The sequence below is a fragment of the Oreochromis niloticus genome, unplaced genomic scaffold (assembly GCF_001858045.2).
Source record: "Oreochromis niloticus isolate F11D_XX unplaced genomic scaffold, O_niloticus_UMD_NMBU tig00000409_pilon, whole genome shotgun sequence".
Lineage (NCBI taxonomy): Eukaryota > Metazoa > Chordata > Actinopteri > Cichliformes > Cichlidae > Oreochromis > Oreochromis niloticus.
Window position 1 is genome coordinate 79,504 of NW_020327157.1, and position 9,045 is coordinate 88,548.

The following is a 9,045-nucleotide window of genomic DNA, read 5'->3' on the forward strand; positions in this document are numbered from 1 at the left end:
CCGTAAGACCTCACTCCTAATGATGACATCATCATCAGGAGATTTGTGTTCAAGCTCAGCTGAACTCAGATTTATGGTTTGTAAAAGTACTTGAGAAATATGTACTCATCCTTTACTGCCATACTTTTAGTTAATGTATTTTGTTTTGCACTATGCATATTTTATATGTCACTAATGTGGAAATTCTCATATACAAACTATTGTACTGTATGTTGGTTCCACTGGTGCACCTGAGGGAGATGCTCGCCCATGAGCACTGCAAGTTAAAGCAGGAGAGGCCAATTTAAGTCAAAGAAAGTTCCTAAAAGTATCAGTATCACCTCAAAGCATGGGTCAGCAAGCGAGGTATGTTTTATATATTACACAGATCATTTATCCCCTTCATCCACTTGACATTCTTGAAGGTCACATGAACATTGTACAAATAAGAAGTAGCCAAGCTTAATGATATTTATGATGAATATGGATGAACCAACTCATATGAGTTCCAAGCTTAGCATCAGTGTGTGACCCACTAGGATTTGTGGCACCCTTCGTCCTACGAGGAAAACAAATCCTGCAACAGTTATGTCAAGAGAAAGTATGATGGGATGAACCACTCTCAGACCAACTCACACAGTGGGAATCCTGGCTCCTAGATCTTTAAAACTTGTCAAAGGTGAAAGTTCAAAGACAGGTCTTACCTGCATACACAGACATTGCACAGTGTGAATTACACCATTTTTCTCATACTAGTATAAGAGGCTACAGACAATTTAGTTATTTAAGAGCAGTCACATCCAAAGAGGATGTTCATTGTGCCCTTGTGATGGGAAGATGTCTTCTTTTTACATGTATTTGTTCATGCTGAAATGTTGGATGACCTTACAACTGATGCTTTTATGAATGCATTACGTTGTTTTATTTCTATTCGTGGACATGTAAGACAAGTCAGGTCTGACCAAGGTACTAATTTTGTTGGTGCTAAGGGAGATTTTTTTAATGCACTAAAGGATTTTGACAAAGAAAGGTTGAAACAATATGGATTTGAGTTTGTTCTGAACAACCACTCTTCAAGCCACGTGGGAGGTGTTTGGCAAATTAGGACTATTGTAAGTGTTTTAACTGCTATTCTAGATCACACTTTTAAGAGACTTCAGTTCCTCACTCAGAACATTTTTTATGAATTTATGGCTATAGTGAATAGCCGACCATTACCAGTAGAGATCCTAAATGATCCCAGTTTAGAGCATCCTACACCAAATCATGTTCTCATGATGACGTCCAGTCTTATTCTACCTCCTCCTGGTGAATTTGTGAGCATGGACCTGTACCTAAGAAGGAGAAGGGGCCAAGTTCAATTTTTAGCCACTGAATTCTGGACAAGGTGGAAGAAAGGAATACCTTCTCAATCTTCAACAGAGACAAATCTGGCAAAAAGATAAAAGGAGTGCAAAGGTGAAGGACGTTGTTATTCTTCAAGAGAACAATTCTCAGAGGAACAAGTAGAAACTAGCAAGAGTAACAGAGGTATATCCAAGCACAAATGGAAGAAGCGGAATGAATGCTAAAATGTAAACATGTGGAGGAGTTTTACTGCCATGCTTTTAGTGAATGTATTTTGCTTTGCACTATGCATATTTTGTTTGTCATTAGGTCATTTATTGTGGAAATTTTCATGTACAAACATTTGTACTGCATGTTGGTTCTGCTGGTGCACCTGAGGGAGATGCACGCCCACGCTGATGTATGAGCATGTTAAAGCAGGAGAGGCCAATTTAAGTCAGTGGAAGTTCAACTTCATGCCATCAGCAAAAGAACTCTTTACTGACTTGAGAAGAGATGCAGAGACACTCAGAGAGCAGGTTTGCGATCAGGTTTAATTTGAGTGGGTTTTTCAGTTCCACCTGTTCTTCATATCTGCTCAGTGATTTGGATTCATTTGATTTCAGCTCAGATAAAATTTGCATGAACTGGTCACAAAGGTTTGTTGCAGCCACAGAAAATAAATGAGTAAAGACTGAAATAAAGAAAAAAATTAAAGAAAAAACTACTAATATTTTCAAGACTTTATTAGCAATGAACAAACAAAGTCACAGAAAAAAGAAAATAAATTAATCAATAATATACAACCTTGGGCTTGAAATGCTAAAACTGCAGTAACAGACTCAAGAGTTTCCTTCATGAAAGTAAAGCTCAAAGCTTCACAGGTCAGAGAGGAAACATCTGACTCTGCAGCTACGTGGAAATAATTTCTCTGTTTTGTTTCATAACACTGTCCATCATAACATTCAGTCACATGTTGCTGACTGATCGATAATGAACACTGTCAGGCAGACTGTTGAGTTTCTGTAACAGCTGATCCCTGCATGAGGATTAATTTGTGTTGTTCACACCTCACAGAACAAGTTTGATCTACAAACAGCTGAACCTGAAGATAAAACACATTCACTGATTCTGATACTGTAACATACGAGACACTGCACTGATGAATAATGAGTGGAAACAAACAAATTATTGTTTGTGATTTCTGCTGACATCAGTGATATTGTCTTTGTTTGATAATATGACCTCCTGGAAGTTCAGCACATGGTTGAGGCAGAAATGGAAAAATCTTTTTTGTGAATTGAACCTCTTACACTGAAATATGACAGTGTAATTCAGTGACACTGAATTAGGGCTGCACAATTAATCGTTAGAAAATCGCGATCTCAATTCATACTTATGTGCGATCTCATTTCCAAATGACAACGATTTTTTTTTAAAAAAGAAAAAAAAAGACGACGACGATTGTACCGCATTTTGATCTGGGACATAATCTGCATGAAAACAAGCGCTCACTCCTCCTGCTTAACAAATGACAAGGGCGGAGCCTGATGTAGCCGGATGGGCTACTCGCCTTTCTTTTCTCTCTCTCTTGCTCGTTCGCTCTACTGCTCTCGCTCTCTCTCTCTCCTGCGCTCGCTCTCACTGCACAACTAGGTTAATTGGGAACCCACCTGCATATTGATTGCAGGCTGGCATCAGGTATAAAGCTAACCCGGTGCTTCTCTGGATTATTCCTCCCGTGCATTCAGCGCAAAGCAGCAGTAAATGCTGGCACTCTGCGACGGACTGATCGGCAAGAGTAGATCATATGACAGCCACAGGTATGCTCTTGCTTAACCTCAGATTCCCTCCCAGTATTGGAATGTATTGTAATAGTTTTTGCGGCCTGTTGTAGCGCGGCAGTTTGTTTATTCCGGTGTTGCGGAGAGAGGTGCTCGTGTGATCCCCACCAGTGAGAGTATAGCGCCTCCGGTCTTGGGGTAAGCCGTTAAAACTATTTTTATTAGCATTAACAGCTACCAGAGGCTAAGGTTACATTTATCTGTTTTAGGGTTTGATCGCTGCCTTCACCTCTGTGGCAACTCGCACAGCCTTAATTGAAGAATCAAGACGCCTGCCTAGCCGTTGTTGTGAGGGCTCCTCCTCGGTGGAGCCTGCTGTCTTGTCTTGTCTTGTCTTGTTTTATTAAGTAGGCCTACCTTTTCCTGGTTCGCCTGGTTTTTATTCTATTTTATTTTTGGACTGTTGCTTGTACCCACACTTCTGTGATCGGGCTGAAGCGATCCTCCTGCCCGAGTGTCGTGCTGGGAACTTTAAATCTCCTCAGTTGCCGGTCTCAGCCTGTGGGGAGCCAGACCGGCTTGCGATTGAGGCTTGGACAATTACTACCAGCACGAGTGGTAGTTTGACCAGTGGGGCATAAGCCTTCCCGTGTGTGTGTGTGTGTGTGTGTGTGTGTGGGGTTGTGGTGTGTGTGTGTGTGTGATTTTTCTTTTGGGTCCACGGCTGCTGGTAAGTCCAAGTTCCATCATTGTTTTATTGTACTTTTAGGACACTGTCAACAAAGATGCTACATTTTGTTCTTCTAATATTTTATCCTTTATTTCTTTTACTATAAATAAAACTGTTTTAATATTGGAGCCAACCTGCCTCAGTGTGCATCCTTGAATCTGTGCGGCCTCTTTATTCCTTTTTATCTATTTTTCTTAAACATATATTTCCTGGGGGTGAAATTCCCCTAGGTGGCGTTGTCATTTTATTATTTCTTTTATAACCCCGCCGACCACTTGGTCACACTTACACCACGTAATACAGTAGTGAGCTTGCTGCTAAAATTGGCAGGGGAAAAACAACAGAGCACGTGAGAGATGACGAAGCTGTAAAGGCCAAGAAAGTGACAGGAGAAAATCCGTTCCCGTCAACCACCCAAACATCAATAACGGGAGACTTATACAGTGCCTCCCCATACCCGTCGAACTCCCACAGGCACAAAGAAATTACGGAGGCTATCACTTATCACCTGGCTAAAGATATGGCTCCCATCAACACTGTGCAAAACGAGGGATTTAGGAAAATGATCAACACCTTAGACAAATGCTACACAGTGCCATCCCGCAACTATTTTTCAAATGTTGCACTACCTGCTGTATACACGCAGTGTCGAGCAACGGTGGAGACGAAATTGTTTTTATGTTCAGTCTCAACTGTTACGAAGTTGATGTGCAGTTAATAAGTGCAATAAATATTTATATTAGAAAAGAAAACGGTGAGAGAATCGTGATCTCAATTCTAAGCAAAAAAAAAAAAATCGTGACTCATTTTATGCAAAATTGTGCAGCCCTACACTGAATTTTGAAAAGCATAACAAGACTCAGTTTAGCTACATGCTTTGTAACCTTCTCGCATTTTCGGTAGATCAAAACAGCAACAATAGGCACAAAACAGGAACTAACAGACCAATCAGTCCAACAGATCCATCCTCTGTGTGTCCTCCTGTCTGACCTGCAGGTGAGAAACAGGTGTCAGCTGTCAGGTAGGTGATGAGTGAAGAACAGAATCCATTTCCTCTTCAAACTGCTGTCAGACATTATCTACTGCACTCTGATCACATCACTCAGACCAGCTGCTTTCTACAAAGTCTCATCAACAACATCTTTAGAAACAAACATCAACAACCAGGAAGCAGCTTCACCTCTGATCACACACACACTCAACTCTACTCACCTGGAGGAACAACAACACTCAGGGTGATGTTGCTGATGAGCTCATGGTTTGTTCCACTCATGATGACACGACACTCGTATGTTCCATTATCAGCAGTCGTCACATCCTTCAGAATCAAAGACACGTCTCCATCCTTCATCTGTCTGTCCTGCAGATCCACCCGGTTCTTATAAGATGGATGCTGCTCTTCATGAACAAACTGATCATCTCGGTACAAAAGGACATATTCTTCTTCCTTCCGATCAGCTCTGCTCCACTCTACAATTATGATGTTGCTGTTTGGTGCTCGACATGTCAGAGTGATGTCCTGTCCACACTCAGCTGTGATGTTTTTCTGGTCTGAAAGAGGAAACAAAACAGAGCAGAAAGGTTAAAGGTCAAAGTCCAACTGTTCACTTCCAAAGCAGCCAATCAGAGTGAGGAGCTACAGAGACGGAGATCATTGAGCTCACACATACTTCAGTTTAATTCAGTTTTATTTACATAGCACCAAGTCATAACTTCCTATAAGAAAACACCTGAACAGTCTTGCAGGGCGGGGCCTAACAGACACTGTGGCTCAGAGGAAATAAATATTGAAGTTAAGACAAACTGATAGTTTAGATGTAAATTAGTAGATAATGAGTCATATAGAATTCATTCAGGTTATTGAGGGTGTGTTGAAAGATGATGTTGTGATTTGTTGCTATAGAAATAAAACTGAATTGAATCAAAAATCAAATGAAGACTAAGTTATTCAACACAATTTCCACTTCAGTTTAGAATTTATCTGATTGAAAATGCACGTTTGCGAGTTAAACTCTCTGACTTGATCCTTTCTTTTTTTCAGAAGAGCCAAAGTATCCAGAGTTGTTGCAGTGAGGATGTAACACTGTTAACAAGATACCATGTTGGCACATGAAGAAGATAACAGTGGAGGAATTATATCCTTAAACTTAGTTACAGTTTTCATAAAGACATCTACTGTGATTAAATGTATTCCCCGCTGCTGTGTAAGTTATTATTTTACATTTAAATGTTATTTGGATCAGACAAGAGACGGTTTTCAGGAAATAATGTTAATAATAATAACATTTTTCGTATCTACGTGGATGTTTAAAACACACGTTACACTTCTTTGTCTCTGTGAGATCTGATCACACCGACATGTTAGGTCCACACAGACTCCACCCAGCCTCGTGTCTCCATCACAAACACGGAAAAACTGAATCAATATGAAAATAACTCTTCAGGAAATGTTGTTAACATGTAAAGCAGACTGATGCTTTTCCTCTCTGTCCCACAGAGTGAATCTCACCTGCAGAGACAAACACGAAGAGGCCGACAAACAGCAAAGTCGAGCAGAGCGACGCAGTCACAGCAGACATTTCCGTGTTCTTCAACTCCGACGCTTTGATTGCTCTAAATGTCTCAGGATGGTTTTATTGAAATAACTGAACCTGAGTTTAAATCCTGACTACATGAGATTAAATTTAAGGTTTAAATGATCCTGAAAGTCTCTGACTGTGAGAACAGATCTGACTTTTTAGACACTCGTTCAAACTCAATACGTCCAATTAGTGATGGGTCCAGCAACACTGACGCACCGACGCATGTATCAAGCTCACAGAGTGAAACCTGTGTCGGTGTGTGCGTCGGTTTAAGAAAAAGTCACGTGAGCGATCCAGCCGCTGTATCGCTCATTGCCAACGTGCCAAGCTGTGTTTAAAAGGTACCGCATCCGCATCTGTCAACGGATGTCGCCACCAAAAAAACACAAAATTATAAAGATAAAAATACACATCTCTCCATAACAAAACGGAGCCCGAAAGAAAAAGAAATGTTTCTGCTGTGTGGGATCATTTCTATCTTTTAACTGCAAATAAGGTAACGGTTTGTCTGTTTTGTTTCAGTGTAATCTATCAGAATTGGGAAAACAGCAATGTGACTTGCAGTGTAAATTATTTATTTCATTTTATGCAGGTTAAATGTCGCATCTGTTCTGCGGAGCTTTCTTACACAAACAAAAGCACTACTTGGCGGAGAGAAACATTCCAAGATCAGAGGATCCTCCGTACTGGGGGAATAGGAAGACATCTTATCAGAACCTTTTCCACCTGGCTTTACAGCTTTTTGTGGACCCCAGCTTCATCTGTGCCTGTGAGAGTGTGTTTTCCAAAGCTGGGGAAATGGTGTGTAAAAAAAAAAAAAAAGAAAGAAAAGAAAAGAAAAAAAGGCAATAGACTGAATGCAAAAACATTGGATAAACTTATTATTCTGAATAGAAATTTATAATAAACTCTAAGTCAAACGGGTAATATTACATTCACAATACTTTCATTTTAATTTTCACTTAATGTCATTCACAATATATTTTAAAGATGTCTACAATATTTGAAATGTAAAAGATATAAAATGATTCCATAAAGAGTCCAATACCTTACAGTGTATACAAGTATGACTAGGTCATTGAATCAGTGTCTGTTGTGTCTCAAATAAGTTGCCTGCAATGATATTTAAAGTCCAGCAGGTGTCAGTATGGAGCAAAACAGCAACACTGTGTCGACACAGTATCGATACAGTTTCGGGGCTGAAACGCTTCACGAGGCCTCATCTACCCATCACTACGTCCAATTCATCATCTCTGAAGGAAGTAACGTATCACGTGCGTTTACGCTGCTGTAGGGTGACCATAAATAAGTGCGTCATAACTAAAGCGGTGAAATCTAAAGCAGATCTGAGTGTTTAATAGGTTCAGTTCTTGAATGATCACCATCAGCTACATACTAAAGACCATGATTAGCCAAAGGACTTCAAAATGACGTCACTGTATAAAATGCATATTGTACTATGGAGGAGGCAGCATTTAGCTGTAGCCTCCATCAAACCACAGAGAACTTTGTCCACCTTTGATTGTCTTTAAGTTGTGTTGGAGCCACAGAGAGCAAATCTTTGTTCTTAATGGAACCAGAGAGGCTGTTTGGACTTATAGGTCAGAAGGAAGTTCCTCAAAATTGGTCACAGAAAACTAAAAAGTTAAACAAAAAGTAAATGGTTAAAAAACTAAAGATAAAAGAGACCTCTGAATCAAACAGCCACCAACATGTATTTCCTTGTTAACCTGATTTACAAGGCAAATCTTAAACCGGTGTTAGACTATTCATTATGGTGTGAAACGTGTTTGTATCCTGGTCAACTTGGCTCAGCAGTGCTGTCAGTACTGCATGTTGCTCAGTACATTTGTTACTGGTTCCAGTGATCAGACTGATTCTCTCTGTCTCTACAAATAAACAACTGGAGAAAAAGAAGCAGCTCTCTGTTATTTATGTGCAGCTTTTATTTCTAAACACATAAATGTACTGTGTCAAAGTACCTTGCCTGAAACTCAGTACTTCTTGCAGAATTTTCACATTAAACTTTTGGACAATTGTGCCATATATGAGGTTTTAAAATGAAAGAGAGCCAACAGGATAGTTTTATTTTGTTTGTTTTTTTGTTTTGTTTTTTGTCAAAGAGAAGCGTCTCAGTGCTGTGTGGTGTGGCATGGCTGAATTAGAACTGTAACCAGGGCTGGACTGGGACAAAAAAATCGGCCAGGGCATTTTGACTAGAGATCGGCCCACCAGGTAGCTGCTTAATAAGCTGCTTTCTCAGCTTATTAAAATGAATAGGAGGCTGAGGATCAGCTGTTCCTAATAAAATGGATGTATTTAATTTATCTTTGGATTAAGAGTACTTTCAGTTAAACGTGTGTGATAAAACAGTCTTAGTTATGTCAGTGTTTCACAGTCTTTGTAAGTGTACCATCTGCTGAGATTGACTTTGTATTGACAATAAACTCTTTCAAAAACAACAAAATGATTTTGTAAATTTCAATAAGTAACTAAAGCTGTGTCTTCAATCAGCTGTTTCCTGTTTGTCTTTTATTCTTAAAATTTTTGTTTTTGTTTTATTTCTGACACCAAGACCATCGAGGGAACATGAAGATGTTTTATTTGCACTGAAATGTTTTTTATAAATCTGTTTTTTCTTCAT

General features: G+C 39.6%; 1 long non-coding RNA gene across 1 annotated transcript; it reads right to left on the bottom strand.

The window, feature by feature from the left end:
• Positions 1–5,338: 5,338 nt before the first annotated feature.
• LOC112844599 (uncharacterized) lies at positions 5,339–6,583 on the bottom strand. The gene is made up of 2 exons (XR_003217338.1): positions 6,329–6,583; positions 5,339–5,370 (listed from the first exon to the last, which is right to left on the bottom strand). It is a non-coding gene; the product is annotated as an uncharacterized LOC112844599 (long non-coding RNA).
• Between the last annotated feature and the right edge of the window lie 2,462 nt (positions 6,584–9,045).